This window comes from Bidens hawaiensis, unplaced genomic scaffold, assembly GCF_021521415.1.
Source record: "Bidens hawaiensis isolate Kalapana, Puna unplaced genomic scaffold, B.hawaiensis_p1.1 tig00003022_1, whole genome shotgun sequence".
Classification (NCBI taxonomy): Eukaryota; Viridiplantae; Streptophyta; class Magnoliopsida; order Asterales; family Asteraceae; genus Bidens; species Bidens hawaiensis.
Genome location: NW_027491163.1, coordinates 2825880 through 2849778, shown reverse-complemented (window position 1 = coordinate 2849778; position 23899 = coordinate 2825880). Strand labels below are relative to the sequence as shown.

Genomic DNA, 23899 nt, shown 5'->3' with positions numbered 1-23899 from the left:
TTAGCAAAAAGTTTATGGAACAATAATTTAATAGATATTTTATTTTTATGGAGGACGGTTGACCCTATCGTTCACCCATGGTATAAATGATTTTGGCATGTTATTAGTATCGGTAGAAGACCGGTTTCAATAATCTCCTGATTTCATCAGCTGGTGATGAAAAATAGACAGAAGACAGGGTTTCCATTTCTAACGTTATCTATAGATCACAATCTATATATAGGTTTTGTATCATAGCAAGAAAAATGTAACTTAAATTACAATTTTTTTGGTGCGTTCAAAAAAAAATGAAATTTTAGTTTAATTTTTATAAGTTTAGTTATTAAATAATTAGCACTTGTGAGTTTGTCTTCATTTTCTTCATATACATTTTTTATAAGTTTGTCTTCATTTTCTTCATATATATTTTCAATCTCAATCATCAAAAAGACGAAGAAGATGAAGAACTATAAGATCTGGACGAATAAGGAAGGAAATACAATAATCTCTTCTCCTAAGAACAAATGTCTGTTAAATGCGTCTCCCAAGACGAATTTTAAAAAGCCTATTTTCCTATAATTTGAAATTATGTATGGCACAGGTAGGAAACATAAAACAAGAGTTTTGAAAGACTGTATTTTGAGAAGAAAAGTTAAGAAAAATGTGGCCTGCTCCCTCAATATTTTGAAATAATTTGGACTTTTCCATCAACATTTTCCTATATTTGGTCTGCTTCCTACATATTTTTAAGTCTTCAGCATGCTCCCTCATAATTTATATATTCTCCCAATGTGTCTCCCAAGTACAAGTTCTTGAAAATAATCAATAAAAAAGGACTATTTTAGGACTTCTCTTTTTAAAAAAAGACTATCTTAAAAATTTTCTTTTTTTATTAGTTTCTTTGTTCTTATAAAGTATTAAAGTTATACACACATAGTATAAAGAAAGCATGAAACAATTGAGATGGGGATGATCTCTCCTATAGTCGGCTACAAGTCTCCATCCCAATTTCTCAATGCTATTTGTCATCCCTAAAGTAAAAGCACACGCTTAATTACGTTACAAAAGTTAAAACATTTAAGAAAAGGAACACGCAAATATTGTAGATTTTTTCGACGACTTCATTTTAATTCCAATAAATTTCATATCCACCATAAGTTATTAATTTCTTTTAAGCTCAATTTCATTCTATTTAAAATAAAAGTAAAACCGCTTTATATAATGATTAAAACGTAAGTTAACAAATCTTATTGTTCCTGTACAACCCTTTTATTGTATGAGCGCATATGTTGACATATGCGGCGCATACGTTTACTCAACATATGCGGTGCATATGTAATTATATATATAGTTTGGTTGTTTTCATTTGTATCTAACTTTGGTAGTCAAATATAATAATGTTTATGAATTATGAATTCTAAAATATATTCTCTTTATAAATGATTAACAATATCAATTGAAGTACACAAATAAGAAAACGACATGTTAACAAATGGTTACCGAATAGATTAATACCAACTGAAGTAGACGTTTTAAACTAGAATTGATTCACCTTTTGGATCATTTGTGTTGTGGAATGCAATCCAACACACACAATCCATTAGGATTCCACACAATTCCTTTTGGCTAGCTTCAATCAACTTATACGTAGGAAACCTCTAATAATATGCTGTAAAGTTGTTTTATATTATATAGTAATAATAATAATAACAATAATACTAATAATAATAAAAAGTTTAAATAATAAACACTTTTAAAAAAATAATAAATACTTTTTATAAATCTTTTTATTAATTGCTGGATGCATAACTCGATGCATTATTAATTCTAATTTGAACTTTGCCTTTCAATCTTATATATGCACACATACGTATAAGATGTTAAATAGTTTACAAATTTAGTAGAATATATGCACACATGCATATAAGATGTTAAATACTTTACAAATTTAGTAGATACGTGCAAGAACCATATAAAAACTTGTAACTAAAGGTTTAACTATGACACGTAAGGCAATTAATCATATGTTCATCTCTTTTTCTCTTTTTTATTATATACGATATCCTATCCGTTACATACAATGACTTGTGTAGTTCTCCTGTTTCTATAGTTAAAATTTGATTTCTATTATTGAGCACGCATGTTTATATCTACAAATTTTACAAAAACTTTATTGAGGAGGTTTGAAATTAATTTCAAAACATAAAAGAATTAGAATTAGAATCCAAATTAGATTACATGAAAATCCAATAACACTATGTTGGATGTGTAAAAATCCATCTGTATGGACGGAGAAAACTAAACATTTGGTTCGGTTTTGAGTCTAAGTCGTAAAAAGATTATATTTGGTTCGATTCCTTCTAGAAATAGAACATGTACTTGGTATTTAATCCATTATTCTACTCTTTTTTTTTAATTGCAATTCTTTTATGTTTAAAAGTCCTCAATGTATGAAACTCTAGTGCCTTATTTAATCCGCTTAACATGATCAGTACCCGCCTAGGTAATTAGTAAACAAGTCAAGTTAACCCGAGCTCGACTCATTTTTAGCTCTATAGAACTCAAGCACCACATGCTAATTGTTAGTCAGGCTCTCGCATAAACTTCGATGATAAAAGATTTCTGAATAAAAGAACACGTACTTCCAACGTGATAAGAGGGGTGAAACATGAAGACGAATGGATTTCCGATACTAAACGAGTCAATGGATGCTTTTCGAGGGGTGGGAAGTGCTCGAAAAATCTCGTAGATGAAATGGGGTTTCGTTTTGGCTTTGAAAGAAAAAAGGGGGTTGGGGATATGGAGCTTGGTAAGTTTTAATTACGCTTTGCTTCAAAAATGGCGATGGGATTTGTTAAATATCTTGACTTTCCGTGGGTTAATATCATAAACTCGATTTAGGGGGGGGGGGGTGGAGGGTTTACAAACACTATAACTTGGATAGGGCAAGTATAGTGTGGAATATTCGACTAATGAGGTCATCAGCGGTTCTTCATTTTAAGGATATTATTACGTATTTCTGTTCATCTGTTATCTACTATTAGGAGAATGACGAGTAATGGTGAATCCACGTCTTTTGGTAATCATTGTTGGTTAGGAGACCGACTTCTTAGTCAGAAGGAGAAGAATTGTTTGCTTAAGCTAAGCGTAGTGGGGCAACAAGCCAGCAATTTTCACCTCCACATCGCCCCCAAGGCGTTTGGGGGGGGGGGGGGGGGGGGTTTACATGTCGCTGTTCAATTTGGTATTATATTATTTTAGGGCGATTTTGGGGCAATATTGGGCTACAAACCACTACACCCTAAAATGAAAATTGTCTCCGTTGACGTGACGCCACGTGTCAAGTATTGCCCCCCCCCCCCAAATAGTCCCTCCACTACACATGGTCTTATTGATTGTATGTCGAACGGATTATGGAAGTGGTTGTGACATCAAGCGGGGCGGAGGAATCTTGGCTTAATGATTTGTGTCGGCAACTTGGTATATTCAACTAGTTAGTTTGAACACAATTTAAGATTGTTGGATTAGGGAGATGGATTTGGAAGCATATTTAGTTGGTAAACATGTTAAAAATTATATTCATCTTCATGTTCTTTCGGGGGAGATTCGACTATACGTGGAATTGGTTCATTTCTTGAAAAGTTTAACATCTTGACATGGAATTGGAATTGATGTATAGGTGAATACAAATTAAATCGCTAACTCGGAAGACGAAGGCATTGGAAATACTCGCCCCGATAGATTAACCCTTGAGCTGTCGGGTGGCTACGTACGTAGTGTAGCACTCGTTAAAGGGTTTCATGACTAACGAGTAAAGCACACGCATGCTTGGTAGAACTCATGATTACAATTTGTTTTCATCATTAAATAACGAAAAATACAAAATCGATCTGCTTTGAAATGACACGTTAACACAAAGTTATTACTGAAAAGATGAATACCAATTGAAGTATATAATACATTTTAAACTAGGGTTGATTCCGTTTTTGGATCACGTGCGTTGTAGTACACTAGTATGTAATCCAACACACACAACCCACCCACTAGGATTCCACACAACTTTCCCTCTTTAGTATAGCTATCTTCCATCAACATATACGTAAGACTCTATTATTGTGTGAAAAGTTGCTATTAAATAAAAAAAAATTGTGTGAAAAGTTCTTTTATATTATTATTGTATTAGAATCGACAACATACCTATCGAAGTGTGGAAGTACCCAAGGGAGGAAGGAGTTTTGTGGTTAACTACATTATTCAATAGTATCTTCAAGTCCGGTAAGATGCCAGATCAATGGAGGAGCAGCGTCGTAGTACCTATTTATAAGAACAAAGGAGACGCCCAATGTTGTGAGAATTACAGAGGCATCAAGCTACTAAGCCATACTATGAAGTTATGAGAAAAAGTTATAGAGACTAGAATTAGACGGGAAACCCAGGTTACGGTGAACCAATTTGGTTTTATGCCGGGGTGGTCTACTACAGAGGCAATACACCTCCTAAGAAGACTCATGGAAAAGTATAGGGAGAAGAAGCGTGATCTACATATGGTGTTCATTGACTTAGAAAAGGCTACGACAACGTGCCACATCGACTGCTTTGGGATAGCCTTGAGGGCAGAGGAGTCCCATGGAAATATATAGAGATGATTATGGATATGTATGCCAACACTACAACAAGTGTGCGTGCGCCCTTGGGGAATACCGACTTATTCCCGGTGGAGGTAGGCCTTCATCAGGGCTTAGCACTCAGCCCATTCCTTTTCGCAATAATCTTGGACGAGTTGTCAAAGTCAATTCAGGAGACAGTCCTTTGGTGCATGATGTTCGCAGATGATATTGTCTTAGTGGCTGAGAGAAAACAAGATCTGAACATGAGGCTAGAGGAGTGACGAGCAGCTTTAGAAAATAAAGGTTTAAGGATTAGTCGCTCAAAAACCGAGTACCTCCATTGTAACTTTGGCGGGAGAAACGACGATGAGGAGATCTAGATCACCATCGAAGACCAAGTGGTTCCGCGGGTAACGAAGTTCAAATATCTAGGATCGTTTGTCCAGAGTGACGGGGAAATAGATAGTGATGTGGCCCACCGTTTCCAAGTTGGATGGAGTAAATGGAGGGCAGCTACAGGAGTTTTGTGCAACAAGAGATTCCCAAAATGGCTAAAGGGTAAATTTTATAAGGTCGCGGTTAGACCGGCAATGTTATATGGAACAGACTGCTGGGCCATCAAGAAGTCACATGCGCGTAAGCTAGAGGTTGCTGAAATGAGAATGCTAAGGTGGATGTGTGGGCACACACGATTGGACCGAATAAGAAATGATATTTTCCGAGAGAGATTACGGTTGCTAATATTTCAGATAAGATAAGAGAAGGGAGATTGAGATGGTTTAGACATGTGAAGAGAAGAGAGATGACGGCTCATGTCCAATCTGTAGAAACTATTAGTATAGAGGGGAGGAGGGATAGAGGACGTCCCAAATTAACTTGGGCCGAGAGGATTAGGCATGATTTGCTAGATTTGCACCTCTCCGAGGACATGGTTGATGATAGGAATTCTTGGAGACGTAGGATTAAGGCTAAGGACTTTTAGGAGAAACGTAGAGTTTTGATTATAATTCTATCATAGGGGGTGTTTCTTTACTTTATTTCGAGTGAAAAGAGATATATTACTATAATACCCTTTCCTCAAATTAGTATTTATAACACATATTTAGTATTCATTACTAATATCACTATTATTATTGATCTATTTCTATATTTAGTACAACTATTATTACTATAACACATTTAGTATTCATTACTAATATCACTATTATTACTGTAACACATATCTAGTATTGATCTTTCATTATAATATCATTATTATTGATCTATTCATTACTAATATTACTATTATTATTATAACACATATTTAGTATTCACTACTAATATCACTATTATTATTGATCCCATGCATATGGTTTTCAAGCCGAGGGTCTCTCTGGAAGCAACCTCTCTATCTTTTGGGATGGAGGTACGGTTTGCCTACATCCCACCCTCCCCAGACCCTGCTAACAGCTTTGCTATTGGTGGGATTTATACTGGGTATGGTTGTTGTTGTATTAGAATCAATAAATACATATATTCGTCTTCGTACAAACATACATAACTGATAACTCTATACATTATAAATTCAAAATTTTAATTGTTTGGCATATAATGTATTCATCTATGGATATATTGTAACTCATAATTATTTCCAAATTTCTAGACCAACTCACATTTCTCCATTTTCTCTACATACATATACATGGTGGATCCTAGGGGTGCAAACGAGCCGAGTCAGGCCCGAGCTCGACTAGGCTCGAGCTCGACTCGTTTAACTTACACTGAGCTCGAGCTCGAGCTCGGCCGTTTCAAGCTCTATTTTCAAAGCTTGAGCTCGGCTCATAAGTAGATTTTCAAGTTCGAGCTCGGCTCGGGCTCGGCTCGTTTACTATTTATCAATTATTTTTTTTATATAATTATAATTATTTGTATATATTTTTTTCTATTATAATATTTTATATATAAAATAATATATATTATCTAGTTATTTTTATTTATTTTTTCATAACATGATCTATATTAATTAATAAATATTAAATATATAATTTAAAAAAATATAAAATGACAGGCTCGTTTAGGCTCGCGAGCCGGCTCGAGCTCGGTAAGTGAAGCTCGAGCTCGGGTTCATTTATTAAATGAGCTTACTTTTAGGCTCGAGCTCGGGCTCAGGCTCGATTAAGCTCGGCTCGATCGAGCTTTTTAACAAGCCGATCTCGAGTAGCTCGCGAGCAGCTCGGCTCGTTTGCACCCCTAGTGGATGCACGTAATGTTACATATATACTGAACTAATTTTAAACAGTCAACCGAAAAAAAAAACAAATATAAAAACATTTGCTTATTATTCTAACTGTTGCATAAGAAAAGGTACATTGTGGTCTCTTTTTTGTCTTCCGATACAAGTGCCATATAGAACATACAATTACTTTTATGGTTCTTTGTTATTTTTTAAAAAAACCTATTTATATATTAAAAGTGTGTGTGTGTATACATATAACAAATTACATGAATCGCCTTTTAAAACTTAATCTAAGAACGGACAAAAGAAAGCTAGATATAAAATGAAGAGAAATATCTCAACTATGTATACGGATAATTAATCTAATGCTAAAAGTGATTCTGTCTTATTTCGAGATTCAAGTGGAAGAAAAACAATTAAAAAAAAGGTTGAATGGAAAATTATAAACCCAAGATATTATTTTTAAGTTTCACTACTTTTAAAATAAAATAAAATAAAATAAATAAACTAATATGAAATTGTCAAAAAGAATAACACCATAAATTAAGCATTATTAGGGTGGACGAGTAGGTTTGGGGTGGCTTTGATATTAACGGGAACACCACCCCACTCGTTTGTTATCGAAAAAATTTATTTCTGATTGGGTGACTACGTCAAAGCTCCTGAATGTGTATGAGAGAGAGAGAGAGAGAGATGGAATAAGACCACTCTCCTTTTTTGGGATGAATTAAGATGAAATTCTAGAAATCCTACTTGGTGATACGTGAAGGAGAGAAAGGACTTTGGATAGCTTGGGATGGGATCACACTCTCATCACCCTTATTATTTAATTAATAACCAACGGATTATACTACCATTAGTAATTTGCCAACATTTATTCGCGGATTTTTGATAAGGCAATGTAAAAAACTTACCAATGAAATGCCAACGGCTGTACCTGATGATATTTTTTAGACCATACTGAAGACAGTAGCGCGATTCATAATACCTGCCATTCTCCCACGATAATCACACCTCCACCACCACCGACATCCCTCCACCTCTTGATCACCCCTAATTTCTTACCCCCGTTTGCCGTTGTTCAGGACCCACCTCCACCACGTGAGCTTGTCTTACCTACACCACTGTGAGTTGATTTTAGTGATGTTATGGTCTTAATATTTGATTTTAGTTATGTTATGGTCTTAATATTTGATGTCATTTTTTAACTTTTAAAGTAGAAATAGATGGAAGAAGTGGAGCTAGACTTTTATCTTCTTGAGTAATTATTGTATGCAGTAGAGAACCATAGTGCAGAACGCGCCTTTATAATTTATCATCTATATCAAGCTTCTATAACTAATAAGATAAAGATGATGTTGGCAACTGCACTCAAATGTTGAGGAAATTAGTATCAACCTTTTCCAAAACTTAAAAATGTACACACATTTACACCTTATAGCTTTATCAACTTCTCTTAATTAGACGTCACGACCAACGAAAATGACAATAAACAACGATTATTTCAAACACTATATAGTTCAACACTTGAATAATCACCAAACAATATCGAATCATTTGTACGTGTTCATACATCCTGACACTTGATCATGATGTAGCATCTATTCAAAGTATATACACAGGACATATTAGTAATACCCAAGATTTGCCCTTCACGTAGTTCATTGAACCTTCCAACTTCACTCCATGGCCTTGGTAATAACTAAGTGAGATTAAATATTAAACCAATGAGGAAACAACCTAAAACTATAAACAAAATGTTTTTTTTTAAATTGACCGTGTTTCTTATGCCATTTCACATTTTGTATGGCGTATTTGATACCGTATACAGCTTCATTTGGTGTACCTGTACCGACGGTGTACCATACACCATTGGGTTTATTATGCACCTTTTACAACTTAAAATGTGTATTTTCACACATAAATCCATTCCTGAGCACCTACGACCAAGAAAACCCAATATGCAACATCAACAGCATATAATCATGCAGTAGTTATAAAAACAACCCAAGCTTGAGCCTAGTCGAGCCAAGCTCGAGCTTTCGTAAGTCAAAACAACCCAAGCTTGAGCCTAGTCGAGCGCATGCTCGGCTAGTTTACACCCCTGATTATACGCATATCGTATGAGTTGGTTAACGGTTCAAAATGGGCCAGGTGGGTTAGGTTGACCAGGTAAAATATATTTTTCCTTTTTCATTATAAAAAAAAACTATATGTCAAAAACAATTATGTTATAATATTAATCTATATCTTTCGTTATTACTCTATAGAATAGCAACCAAGATTTAAAATTGTTCCAATCAGGTCACTCGTAAAATATTTTGTTCCAATCAGGTCACTAAAGTTTCCTTTGTGTTCTAATCCTAGATATTTTACCTGGATAGCAGATTATCTAAGTTTTCTTTATATTTTTAAATAGTTTTGACATTACAAAATATTTTTAAAAAAATTAGTAAAAACTGAGAAAAAAAATTTTTAATTGCAAAAAAAAAAAATCTGAAAAATTGCAAAAACAATATAATTAATATGTTCCTATTTTTTTTGTATGGAAGCAATTAATAATTCTACTATTAAATATTTTAATATCACCAAACTATTTGAAAATTTTCTAAAAAAATGGTGGTTTCTTATAAAAAACGGTAACTTAAAAAGGGTGATATATATAGACTTTGTGGCTTTTGATTACTATTCTATAGAGTCCCATATCTTTAAACAAAACAATAATGCAACAGAAAAAGTTGTTTGCTTTAAAATAGACTTTGTGGCTTTTGATTCGATCACTTGAGATAAAACATAGACCAGGTCAACCAATTTGGTCAACAGTTAGAAGGAAAAAAGAAAAGTGAAAGTTACACTAACCGAGATCAATCGTGCACTGATCCACATTCGTTTAAGGGAGGGGAAAGGAAGTATCAAGCGGCCGACACCATATATCGCGACCGCAAAGAAATGTACAACTAAACTTAAAGGTCGAGGGTTCAAGCCCGAGAGCAAAGATATGGGCCCGTTTGAAAACACACCTCCAAGACTTAAATAGTCAAAGCATGCTTCTCGCATTTCTTGTCTAGCTTCATCGGGTGAAGCACTGAAAACCTTGTACAAAGCTCCTGCTAATGTGTTGATTGTGGATGCCACTGGCTGCAATATCAGTAAACATATATTTTAGGAAGCCATTGTAGAAACAAATATTACTCGTTAGAGGCGATCACTGAGTGGGTCGAGTGGGTTGGATAAAGGAAGCGAGTCAGAACTGGTGAGTTTCTAGAACGTTTGAATAGTGTAGGGAAGGTCGGGTTTACCAAAACATTTTTTTGTCCAGGTTTCACTTTTTTATCCACAATAAGCGTGTCAAATATGCAGTATAATATATATTATTTTTAGTACTAGTCAAAATTTTAAAATAAATTCAGTAAATTAATTCATAGCATACACTTAGTGCTGTAAACGAGCCCAGGCTCCACTCATTAACAAACCAAGCCAATCCGGCTCGGCTATCTTAACGAGCTAAAAAAGTTGAGCTTCAAATCGGCTCGTCAAAAGCTCAAGGCATCTGGTGACTCATCATAAACTACAAATGTCATAATCCATATATATTAAAAGTTGGGTTATAATTTGAACATATTAAAATTTGGGCTTCACTTTTGAATGAGCCAAACGAAAATTTTCATTGTTAAGAGAATTTTCAATTATAAGAGAACTTTTAATACTTTTTTAAATAAAAAATGCCATAGAGTTTTAAGTTGTAATTATATACACAAATGTTTGGGCTTTAATTTAAACATGCCAACAAGCGAGTAATCATCCATGCCAACCTTGGATCAAGCTTACAACCGAGCCCATTTCGAGTGAGTTTTATCAAGCGAGCCACAATCTTTTTGAACAGCCCTACATACACTATGAATTCTCCCAATTTGACCAGCGTCCTTGTTATCTATTTTTTTTACCCGTTTGATATAAAAGGCAGCCCGATTCATAAGCAAATATCCTCTAGTCTATTAAGATATGCGATAAAAAGAATTATGAAAAAAAACTAACCTTACGCAGAGTGTAAAACGACTCAAGATAATTGCAGTGAGTATACGAGTCATGGAGATCATGTAGAGGCATGAGAAGATTGCGTAGAACAACAATATCAGATAAAGCTACCGTCATTCCGCCACCTGTCAAAGGATGGCGCATGTTGAATGCATCACCCATTAACAAAGCACCTGGGGTTGGGTAAGGTGCAGCTGCCATGCTTCTATTGGGCATTGTCCTTATATGTCCTTTATCAACCGTTGCTACAAAAGCTTCTTGCAATTCTGAAGGAATCTATTTATAATAAACCAACTATAACTAAGATAGTGTTTTATAAAACAATAAGTGATAAAAAAGCTTCTTGAAGTTGTAGTAGTCAAATGGTTACGAAGAAATTAATATATACAGTGACCAAATAGATGTTTTTAGGCTTCGCTTACATTTGTGAACCGTTTGTTTATGACATGTTTGTGTTCATTCATTTAACTTTAACAGAACAAACAATCGAACACGAGCAATTAAACAACCAAGTTTTCCTTGTTTGTGTTCGTTAGTTAAGAAAATCAGCGTGTTTGTGTTTGTTAATGTCATAAACGAACGGTACGATCGAAGATAACTGAACATAGAAGAATAGACATAATGAGCGAACACCAATTAAAAGTAAAAATGAACATCGGGCCTAAACTATTAATAAAACAAGACTAAAAAGTTATAATCCTGAAAGAATTAAATGAAATATAAACACACAACGTAAACAAAAGACTATAATTAAACATAAACGAATGAAGACAACAGGCGCAAATAAACAAACGTTCACGAACATAAATGAATGCACAACACATGTTTATCCATAACACTGAAACTATATATAAAACTAAATAATCAGAAGAAAAGATCATCACCCAAAATTTGATTATAAAACAGTTCTGTTGCAATTAATATTAAAACTCATCACCCAAAATTTGATTATCTGACCACTAAATAATCAAAAGAAACAGAACATGTTTATCCAAACACTGAAACAGAATATGAAGTAGCAATATTCATATCTTGGAAAGTATCCAAATATACGTGCGTTCTATGTTGTCATAATAACAGAAGAAGAAATTTGTAATGTAATGATACCTGTGGAGCAACGAAGGTCTTCAAATACTTGGATAAATCACCATTTGAAAGTGAGGGTACTTTTTGACCAGGTACATCAACCAAACATCTAATTTCAGTACTACTGATTCGATAAAACAAAATGGGAGACGGATCTGCTAAAATAACATGCCCATGGTTCTCGTATGGCAGTCTTCCAATATCAAACCAACAAAACATGAGGGTACATCCACCTACACATACATTATCATGTCAATGGTTTCACTAAAATAACAGTTACAGTAAGTATATGATAAGCTGGAAGTTATTATTACCTGAGGATTACAAAGGGAGCTTCTTAAATTTGAAAAACAACCATCACATACAACGGTTAGAGGCGCGTATGCTTTAACTAAGTCTCCAGTTTTAGTTTTGTACATCACGCCTTTAATAGTCCCATTGTCTTCAAGAAGAGATGAGACAGTTCCTTGCTGTAATTGAACACTATAAATGTATAACATTAATGAAATTGTCATGAAAGCAGATGTTAGTTACGAATAGAAAGAAAAAATCATACTTAGGAAGTGATGAGGCTTTCTCCCTCATTCTCTGTATAAATCGACCATTATGAAAGCTTCTGCCTGCCACATCAGCATGAAGGTTCTCCAAAGGATAAGAGAGCCGAGTATTCTTTCCATCCTTAAAAAGTGCATATCCAAAAACCCTTTGAGCGTCAATATGTTTAACACAATCTGCATTAAAAAGAAAAGATAAATAAATGTAAAAGAGTCCTCAGTGATTCAATTAAAGCTTTAACGATTGTTCCTTATTGCACCTTCTAATCCCAACTCAATCAGTTTGAGATAACCACCCGGTTGAAGCAGTTCACCAACAATTCGATCAGGCTCTGTAAGGTCTCTTTCAATTACAAGCACCGTGCGCCCATCCTACAATCCAAAGCATTACCAAACATAAGTTGCACGGTCCCATACACAAAAAACCGTCTCATTCGTTGTTACTGTTGGCATGTACAATGTCAATGAAAGATTTCTTGTTTGTATAATGCAACAAAGAACCAGTTTTCTGATATCAAAAAGTCCCCAAAACACATTTCTTGAATATAAATAATATAAACTGAGGACAAAAGGCCATAAGTTAGGATGGTATGAAATTAACTGTTGGTGAGTGTAACAGTTAGTTCTTAACTTCTTATGATGCCAGATTGAATTGATAGTTGTTGCCTGCTAAAGCTTCCAGCTATTTGGCTTTCACTAAGAGCATCATCTATTTCACCTAGGATTCTAGGGCTGGCAAAACAGATCTTATCGTGTTTAACAGGTCAATGATGACGCAATTAACACAAGTATCAAACATGAATACAACTCGTTTAACTACTTTATATATCATAATCTCATATCTATAACACAGTTGTATGTTTCATATACCAATAAGGAGAAATGATGGAGCCTAAACTTCTAATTTTAATTATTAAAAAAATAGTGTACTTTTTCCTTAAACAGGTTTAATCGTGTCTTAAACAGGTCAGAAATTGCAAGCCCTAATTTCATCGTATTATTACTTGCTTATTGGCCGGCCAATTCAAACATGCTATTATACTACTTTTTACACAATAAACAATTGCTTCCACAACACACAAAACTACAAATAGGTCAATATGACACTGTTAAACATGTAGTCAATCACATCATAACTTGTTAGCTAATAAAACCTATATAAGCACTGTCAAATTCACTTGTAGATCGAACTGAAATAATCTTAAAGGAAGGATATATTAATTATACCTTGCCGAGAGTATGAGCGAGAGCAGCACCGGCAACACCGGCTCCAACGACGATGACGTCAGCGTCGTCGTCTTCGGATCTGCATTCACCATTGATGCTGACTGTTTTGGTGGTTGATGAATTGGGTGGAAGAGCTTTGCGAGCAGATTTGAGAACGAAGAATGCGTATATTAATATGAATCCGATGACGGATGCGATTAGGAATTGATCGGCCATTTGTAGGATACGAGACCAATGCCGTCGTTGCCGCTGACGACAAGTGCGTGTGCTGTTAGGCTTCGCTGGATCTCGGTGGAAAGTAGTGATAAAAGTGATTTATATATAGAGAGAAGAGAAGAAACTCACGAGACTTGAAACAATTAAATTATTTAATTATTATTTTTTTAACACCTGCTATACTCGAATTAGCTATTGTGAGATAGAATGGTAACCGTTGATGGTGATTTTGATTTTGATTTTGATGTTTTTGGTTACATAGTCTCTTTTGTCTCCGTCGCGTTTACCACGCGCAGACATTATCATCCACAGACTGTTTGTTTTTTCGAATATGTTACATTAAAAATTTCTGCACGAAGTCTTTTTGGTGCAGACTTGACTCATCCACTTATAAGATATTCTAAGGTCTGCAAAGGGTTAAACACCACCATCTACCAACACCCATTGTCCACCACCGCCGTCCGCCACCGTCCGCCACCGTCTACCACCATCATCCACCACCATCCACCATCGTTCACCACTATCCACCACCACTACCTTCCACCACGACTATCACCGTCCTGCACCACCATCCACCATCGCCCCCACTACCACAGCTCGTACACCACCAGTTTATTTTAGTAATCTACATAAGTTAAAAAAAACAAGCAATCTTTTTCTTGCAGACTGCAGAGATTTTGCCACCTCTTCTTATACAGATGTTTGCAGATGTGACTTGCAAATTGCAAACATTTTACTTCTGAAAAAACAAATAACACCTTAGTCATCATTCCTATGTTATTGAAACAAAATACAACTACAAAATATTAAATTATTATTTTGGCTTAAGTTTTGTTATTTTGTTAAGAGGCTGTTTATTTTTTCTCAAAAGCCCTTTCTAACCTATTTTCTCTGGGCCGCGTAGACGTTGTGATCTGCAGTGTATTTGTTTTTTGAAAAACCTTTCATTAAAAAAGGTTTGTGTGCCCTATTTTTTCAGAGGACATCGACCTGTGACTTATAACCTCTTCTCCTATTCTTTTTTTCATCAGACATAAACATATCCGTTCTCTTCTCCTCCAACCCTAGTTACAAGAAACTGTTTTCTCCTTCCCCTTCAACCCTAACACCGCTGCCTCTCCTCCTCCTGAACAATCGTCATCGCACCAGCCTTTACTCCCCCTCCAACTGCCGCCACCGCGCAGGCATCTCTCTCTCTCTCAAGCAAACCGTCGTCGGCAGGGGCGGTTCTTTTCTTGGGCCAAACCGGCCCGCGGCCCCATCATCTTTTTCGTTTAGTAGTGTATTTTTACTGGAAAAATTCCAAAAAAAATTATATTTATTAAGTCTGGCCCAACCATGTTATTTGAGTTCGGCTCATCCATGTTATTTGAGTTTGGCTCATCCATCTTATTTAAGTCCGGGCCGGCCACGAAATGTTAAAAAATAAAGCCCGGTACAAAAAATAAGCAAAGATCTTATTGGATGTAACCATCTTAATAGGCCTGCCACGTGTAGATAACCGGGTCGGACCTACTGGGCCCGCGAGATTCATTAATATGTAATGGGTTTTTGAGGTTGCAATTAAAGTTTTATTATATTTGGTAAAGTTTTGGCTAGCAAGTTAGGTTAATATATATAAACCGAGTTATGGTTAGACATTAGAAACACACACGAGATGCAAACGAGTTAGGATTCATCTAAAGAAACACGAGTTACGTGAAATAGAGGTTTTAGAATTTATTTCCTCTATATAATATTGAGATTTATTCAATATTAGTTATTGTGTGTTTACGTTTTGGTGAGTTATATCAATTCGTCATTGAGATTTGAGTCCGGCCCATTCATATTATTTGTGTAAAAACGGTGGTAATTTGAATGATTGAATTTAAATTTAAATTATTGAATTGGTATTTGCGTTGATTGATTGAATATAGTACGTTTTTATTGTTTGACCTGACCCAAACCGAATTGCCGACCCAAAACATAGAAGTAGGGGAAAACAAAATTTTTATGGCTCTCGTGAATTTCGGCCCATCCATACTAGATGTTCAAGATCCGCCACTGGCCGCCAGCCTCTCTACTCCTCCTCCCACAGCCGCTGCTTCGACGCCGACTGCTCCTTGTCGGCGCTGCTCCGCCGCTAACTGCTCCTACGACCTCTCTTGGTGCACTAATTGTTAATTAATTGTGTTAGAGTAAAGTGCCAAAAGGTTCCTTGAGATTTAGTCAATAATGCGACTTCGGTCCAAAAAGTTTCTTTTGTGCATATGGGCCATTGAGATTTCTTACTTTTTGCCAGTTACGTCCAAATCATTAACTTTGTTTAGTTTTGTCGTTAAGTTAAGGATAAAATGACTTTTCACTAGGGTATAGAAGGGCATTCCAGTCTTTTTACATCTACATTAATGTCAAAAAAAACTTTTATATACATAACAATCAATTTTCCCCCTTCCTCGATCAACCCCACCACCGCTGCCCCACCACAGGGAGTCCGGCACCCCCTTCCCCAGTGAAAGACTATACCACCACCGCCTGCGCAATCCCAAATCACCACCACAAGGTCCAAAAGGCATGCTTCTTTTTCCATCGAAACCCTAATCTCCAACCATACCCCAGTTCCAACAAAACAAACCAGGCTATCTGATATTTACCGGGCTTCAGTTCACCTTTCCACACTAAACCCTAGAATTTCCACAAATTTCAAATAAAAAATTCGTGTTCGTTCATCACATTTAACAATTGAAGCCTTACGGCTTTTATTTAATGGATCAAAATGAGTAGACTGACAAAAAAAAAATAACTTATCTCAAATGTGCTCGAATCGACGTTTGACAAGTGTGGCCGGAAATTAGACGGCGACGGCGAAATTGATAATAGTAGACTATTTATATGGCCTACAATCGTGCGTTTGAACCCTATTTTTCTTTCCCTTCAATAATATTTGCTTCAATTTTGTTCTAAATTAATTATGTGCTTCGAAATCGAATTGACTTCTATGATGTTAGGCTTTGCTGATGGCAGTGGAGTGAATGTGATTGTTGTTGTTCCTTGTTCGTCGTAAAAAACATGAAGCAAAAGGAATTGTGTGTAGAGAAAATTAGGATTTGATTTGATTTGCTTTGTAGGATTTGATCTTGCTTTGGAGGTTAATTTTGAGTTGTTGGGAGTTGAGAATTGAGAATGATCAAATAGTTTTATAAGAAATTACATAAAAGGGGAAAAAAGAATGAAGTAGTAAATAAGCTAAAAAGCATTTATACCATTGAGTTAACATAGAAAGCTAACATAGGTAATGATTTGAACCTAATGGGCAAGAATTAGGAAACGTTAATGGTCCATATGCAAAAAAAAAAGACTTTTTGGACCTAAATCGCATTGCTGATTAAACCTTATGGACGATTTTAGCACTTTACTCATTGTGTTAATTGATTGTTCAATTGAGCTGTTAATTAATTAGTTTTTTTAGGTTTTTGTTAATTGATTTGTTCAATTAGGTTATTAGGTTTTTGTTAATTGATTGTTTAATTGAGTTGTAAATTGGTATTTTTTAGGTTTTCGTTAATTGATTTGTTCAGTTAGGTTATTATGTTTTTGTTAGCTAAATTCATTTTAATTAATTGTTCAATCGAGTTGTTAATTGATTAGTTTTTTTGAAGTTTTTTGTTAATTGATTTGTACAATTATGTTATTAGGGTTTTGTTAATTGAATTCTTATTAATTTATTTGTTCAATTAGGTTCTTACTAGGTTTTTAGTTGAAAAAGTTTGTATTATAAATATTGATTTGTTGAATTCTTATTAGTTTTTAGTTCAATTATAATTTTGCATAATTGTTCAATTACTATTAGTTTAGTTGAAAAAAATTTGTAGAAAGTTTAGATCTAATGAAGATTTTGTTGCTTGTTACTTGGAATTGATTTATGTGTTTAATAGAAATGTTGTTGAATGTTTTTGATCTAATGAAGATCTTGTAGATATTGAATGTTTGGGTTTATTTTTGTCATATGCATTAGCGTGTTTATTGTTTGTTAGTTTGTTATATTAATGGAATATCATGTTTTGTTAGGCGGTTACTAAATTTCTGGTTGCAAGAATGAAGACGTCGATTCGGGTTGCAAAACTGAAGACGTTGGCTTGGGTTGCAAGTTTGAAGACGTCACTTTACGTTGCAAGTATGAAGACGCCACTTTAGGTTGCAAGTATGAAGATGTTAGTTCGGGTTGTAGTAGTGAAGATGTCGGTTCAGGTAGTTATTGTATATTACTGTTATATATATATATATACACACACATAGCCCTGCTTGCGGTGCGCACATATGATGTATATATGTGTGAACCCTCGGGTGGGCAAAAGTGAAATTGCACTAATTTTGACGTTATTTTACTAATCTCGGGAAAATAACGTTAAAAGTGACGAACAGTTAATCAGGCATCATGTAGTGACGTTGATAGCTGAAAGATAAGGGTACATGCACCGATCAGCCGGTGTCCCGATGATTGAGTGCTATGTGACTTATGTCCAAGGCTTGATGCAAGACTACTATCGAGCCGGGGGTCTCACCGGAAGCAGCCTCTCTATTCCTATGGGGTAGAGGTAAGGCTGCCTACATCTTACCCTCCTCAGACCCTACCATAGCTTTGCTATTGGTGGGATATACTGAGTACGATGATGATGATGATATGATATACACACACATATTTATTGTGCTTTGAAACTTCTTTTGTATACATGAAACTCGTTTTGCATATTATTTGCATTGGAGATTCTGGAAATTATTTGGTTCGATAACACTGGAATATTGGTTTCTTCAGTGTAGTTAAATCTTTGTTTATTTTAGTAGTTTGCAGACATTAAAAACAAACAGTCTTTTTCTTACATGCTGCAGAGGTTTGGTCCACCTCTTCTACTACAGGTGTCTGCAGATGTGGTCTGCACACTGCAGGCATTTTACCTTTGAAAAAACAAGCAGCACCCAAGTTTGATTTTCAGGTTTTATAATAATATAGTTTTGTTTCACTCATTATAACTATTTTAGAATATGAATGAAAGTGAGAGGTTGTTGATTTAAGTCTTAGATGTAACAAAAAATATAGTGGTTTTAAGTCAGGTTAGGAGGTTTTCTCATTTATTGCGGGTTCCTTCTAAAGGAGGTCTCTGGGTTGGGATTGATGTATGCGTTTTCCTTCGGGGACGTACACCCCTAGTACCCCTTGATTCCAAACTTGGGGAATGAAGATGATCAAGTAGGTCGGTGACCCGTCAGTAACACAAAAGTTTGTTAAAAAACGATTATAAAATGTAAAATCAACCTAATTGGTGAATATACATTGATTGTTTTAAATTTTAAAATTTTCAAAATATATTTCAGGTATTAAAAAAAAGGTTAAGTTATTCAACAAAGGGCAACAAAAATGAGAATGGTGAGAAGCCATAATTAATTGGCATGTGTTAAGTAGGTACTAAAGAAAAAAGAATACAAAAGTAATAGTACATATTTTCTCTCTTCACATATAAGTCACATGTTAATTCCCCCATTATTTTAAAACGTTTATAACCTTTTCATATGATATTTTAAAAAAATTCACTATAATAATAAGTGTTTTTTTATCTTTAATATGAGTATCATTTTGTTATAAAAAAATTAAAACAAAAATTACATCATTGTGTTTTTTTTGCTTACCGTTGTGCCTTTTTTTATCATTGTGTCTTTCTTTCTTTTTTTTTTTGTTTTTTTGTCATTGTGTTTTTTTTTAAATACTAATAACATCGTTATGTAATCATAATTTGTAAATATAATGATAAAATAACAACAAATTATCTAATACCTAAAACATAATTACACAATAACCTTAAACGTAAAACATATGATGAATGCATATAACACAATGATCCGAAACGTAAGACAAAATGGTGAATACATATAACACAATGACTTAAAACGTAAAACACAATGAAAACTACATAATACACAATGAATGTAATACTATTTTTCTCAAATTAAGTGAATGACACATGTAATCCCGAACAAAAGACTATGAACGTATTTCACAATGACTACAACACAATGATAAGTAGAAAGACAAATGTTGTGCACAATAACGAACAAAAAGACACAATAACGTAATCTTTGTTTTAATTGTTATATTTAATATAAGTACCAATTGAAAAACACAATAATCAAAATCTATAACACAATGCATAGAAAAACCTAATTAAAAAACAAAATGAACAACCAAATAACACAATATAAAAAAAAACACACTATTTTTTTATTTTTATATAACAATATGATATTCATATTAAAGATAAAAAAACGCTTGTTATTATGGTGAATTTTTTTTTAAAAAAATGTTGTATGAAAAAGTTATGGATGTTTTAAAAGGAAAATTGGATTCTATTAATCCAAACTATTGAATGCTGGCCAATAATAATCCCAACTAACAACCTAACCGGTGATAATCCCAACTTTCAGTTTTGTTACCCACAACAATCCTAATATAACGAATAGTTAACCTCGTTAAGTTTGGTTGATGTGCCGTATGACGTGGCGATTACATGGCAATGATTTATTTATTTCTAATGATGTGGCATTGGAGTATATATTACTTTTATAAAATAATTATATTAAAAGAAATAAAGTGGGACCCACTCACCACCAACTTCATCTTCAACCTTCACCCATCCACCATCATCTTCAACCTTCTCCCTCTCCATCAACCCCATCATCTTCTCATGTGCTATTGTAGAACAAACCCCTTCTTCTCTATTAAACCGATGGTGTTCTCTGGCAAACTCGTTGGAAAATCGAATGTACCGTCACCACCACGCCGGCCAACCTCGACCTCGCCAGAATCGTACTAGTTTAAACAAGGTGGTTAATATCTCCGTCTGAAATCGACGTTAGCTCCAACTCATCTTATCGTTGGTTCAGATCTGAATATATCGAAGGGAAGTAAGTCCAGATCTGAAAAACGAGGTGACCGGAGATGTCCAAATTTGAAAAACGAACCAACGATGAAGACAGGTTGGAGATATCGTCAATTTCCGGCGCCATCTGAACCACCTCGTTTTTAACTCCGATTCCGGCAAGTTCTAGGTTGGCCGGTATGATGCAGTGGCGGTGACAATATATAAACTGGTTAAAGCTCCAGTAAGTTCGAGCTAGGTCGATGTGTGTAGTAGTAGTGACGGTATATTCGATTTCTCGGCGAGTTTATCGGAGAACACGTCGGGTTAGGAAAGAAGAAGGGTTTTGTTCTACAATTGCAAGTATGAGTGGACCAACTTTCGCCGGAGAAGATGATCGGTGATTCTGATTGATGGTGGTTGATGGAGAGGGAGGAGGTTGAAGATGATGGGGGATGTGTGAAGGTTGAAGATGAAGTTGGTGGTGATTGAGTCTCACTTTATTTCTTTTATTATAATTATTTTAATAAAAATAATATATACTCCAATGCCACATCATTAAAAAATAAAGAAATCATTGCCATGTAATCGCCACGTCATACGCCACATCAACCAAACTTAACAAGGTTAGCTATTCGTTATATTAGAATTGTTGTGGGTAACAAAACTATAAGTTGGGATTATCACCAGTTAGATTGCTAGTTGGGATTATTATTAGCCAGCAGTCAATAGTTTGGATTAATAGAATCCAATTTTCCGTTTTAAAATGATAAAGGAATCGACATGTGTCATACATGTGGAGAGAGAAAGTTATCATAAGTGAGTTATTACCTTAATGCCCTTCTCATCAATTTTTATATTTAAATTAATCCCCACCATCAAAATCTAAGATCAATGAATAGGATTTCTTCTCACCGTTCTTATTTTTATTGTACTTTGTATTTTAACTTTACCCTTAAAAAAATATCCATTTTTTAACGACTAATTTGAATCACTGATCCACTAACTCATCTTCATTCTTCAAACACCGAAGATCACCTTTTGAAGAAAACACAACATAGTTGAGAAAACAATGTGAATCAACTAGAAAAAAAATATTCAATTTACTTTATTAATTAGGTATTCTAATAATTAACTCAAATTAAAGTGTAATATCTAGAAGGGATAAACATATATTTTTTAAAATGAAAACACATTGAAGTTAATTTTCCTTTTTAAGTTCAACAAAGAAAACGTACTAGAAGACAGGACAGTCGGCACCCCACATGTACTTTTGTCTCTGTGTGAAAAATTGCCGGAAGTGGGGCCGCTTTCTAAATATTTCCACTAAAAACCAAACATTCAAAATTGTGTCTAGAAGTCTACATAAATACTTTTGGTATATTGTTAAGGTTTATCTATTACAATTTAACTAATCTTAATTGATATTTTAAGTATAATACAAATGTTATTTTTACTAAAATATCAAGGACAATTTACATAGTATTTTAAGTGGTTGCCTCATCTTTAAAGTAAGTTATCTTTTTGGGTAAAGGGATTCACCCGGTTAAATGCATTCCACACAATCAAAAAGTACAAGTAATATGACAGAGTGCCATATTAGTTCTCATGTATGACATGCCATACAAGAGTAAACAAACCAAAACCACCAAACATTGGTAAACACAGCCAAAGCTTACACAAGAACAATGTAAATAAATACTTAATATAAATAACTTAATATAAATAACTTGCTTACATGGTTCAAGCGGGAAACAAGAGCAATTGAGCAGTTCACAGTGGTGCTAGTGATCATAGTAGTGCACATGCGGCAGCTAGGGTTGTGTGAGAAGACAGGACAGTACACACTGATGGACAACGAGTTCGAGTCAAACAACAAGCCTCCAAAACTCATAATCTTTGAAGAATTTAATGATTGGAAGTATTGCTTCAAGAACTTTGCAAGAACCCAAGACATGAGACTTTTAACATCTATTGAAAAGGGACCCATTGTCCTACGATCGAAAATTATGTCGCTGAAAAGGTTGATAAGACTCTTAATTCCATGACTCCCGAGGATTTTGAATTACTTGTTGTTGATCAAAAGGCGCTCGGTTACTTCACCATGTGTTTGGACAAGAAAATTACTCAAAGTGTGAAGGAGTGTAATACAGCTAAGGATCTTTGGGATGCATTGGTGGAGACGTTTGAATGTAACCTTGATATGAGGGAAAGTAGAAATAAATGTTGAACGGGGAATTTAATATGTTCAACCGCATTCAAGGCGAAAGTATTGAGTCGATTCTTGACTGCTTTGAAGCTTTAAATACCAAGATGAGAAGCACAAGAATCATTCGTGAAGTCGGGGAAATCAACAAGAAATTTCTAAATTCACTTCCTTACACTTGGAATGGCAACGTCACTACCATAAAGAGAACAAGGAACATCTATGAGACTTTGCTCACAGATTTGATTTCTATCATCCATTCATTCGAAATGGAAGATAAGCTTCGTATAGCCAACCGTGTGAGTTCTATCAATCAAGCTGGAGTAACAACCGTTATCAAAGCAGGAACTATTTGCTTGTCACAAGCTCATCCAATGTTCATGTTGCTGATGGCATCAAGGGAAGTCAATCGGGTATTCAAGATGGGGGAAATCAAGTACTCATTTCATCAGTTGGTTTGAATGATTCATCCACTCAAAATGTATCCAAAACAAGGTGAATCAAGCTTTGAAGGCTCATGGTTTAGCAACTTCAGTTAACAATAGAAACCCACAGAGACCTCATGTTGATGATTGACACGTCACTTTGTTTCATGCTTTCATGACCTGTCATGAAGAACTGTTGAAGGGAAATCTCATGCCACCGAATTTCACTCAATATGACCTTCCCCAAATCCATCAACGGGATATTGAAGAGATGCACATCAAGTATCAGATGGAAATTGTTGTTCACAAGGCAACGAACTTAATTAAGAAGTATGGAAAAAATATCTTTTATAGAACTGGAAGAAACAACAAGATCGAGTTTGACAAGGAGAAGCTTCGCTGTTACAACTGCAATGAGACTGCACACTTTGCCAAAGAGTGTAAAAATGTCGTTGTAACAAA

General features: G+C 34.8%; 1 pseudogene across 1 annotated transcript; it reads right to left on the bottom strand.

Moving 5' to 3' along the window:
- Positions 1 to 9486: 9486 nt before the first annotated feature.
- LOC143622135 (squalene monooxygenase SE2-like) lies at positions 9487 to 13919 on the bottom strand (annotated as a pseudogene). Its single transcript, XR_013151635.1, has 8 exons — positions 13704 to 13919; positions 12737 to 12848; positions 12479 to 12653; positions 12237 to 12405; positions 11944 to 12155; positions 10837 to 11112; positions 9661 to 9939; positions 9487 to 9507 (listed from the first exon to the last, which is right to left on the bottom strand). The product of XR_013151635.1 is annotated as a squalene monooxygenase SE2-like (transcript).
- Between the last annotated feature and the right edge of the window lie 9980 nt (positions 13920 to 23899).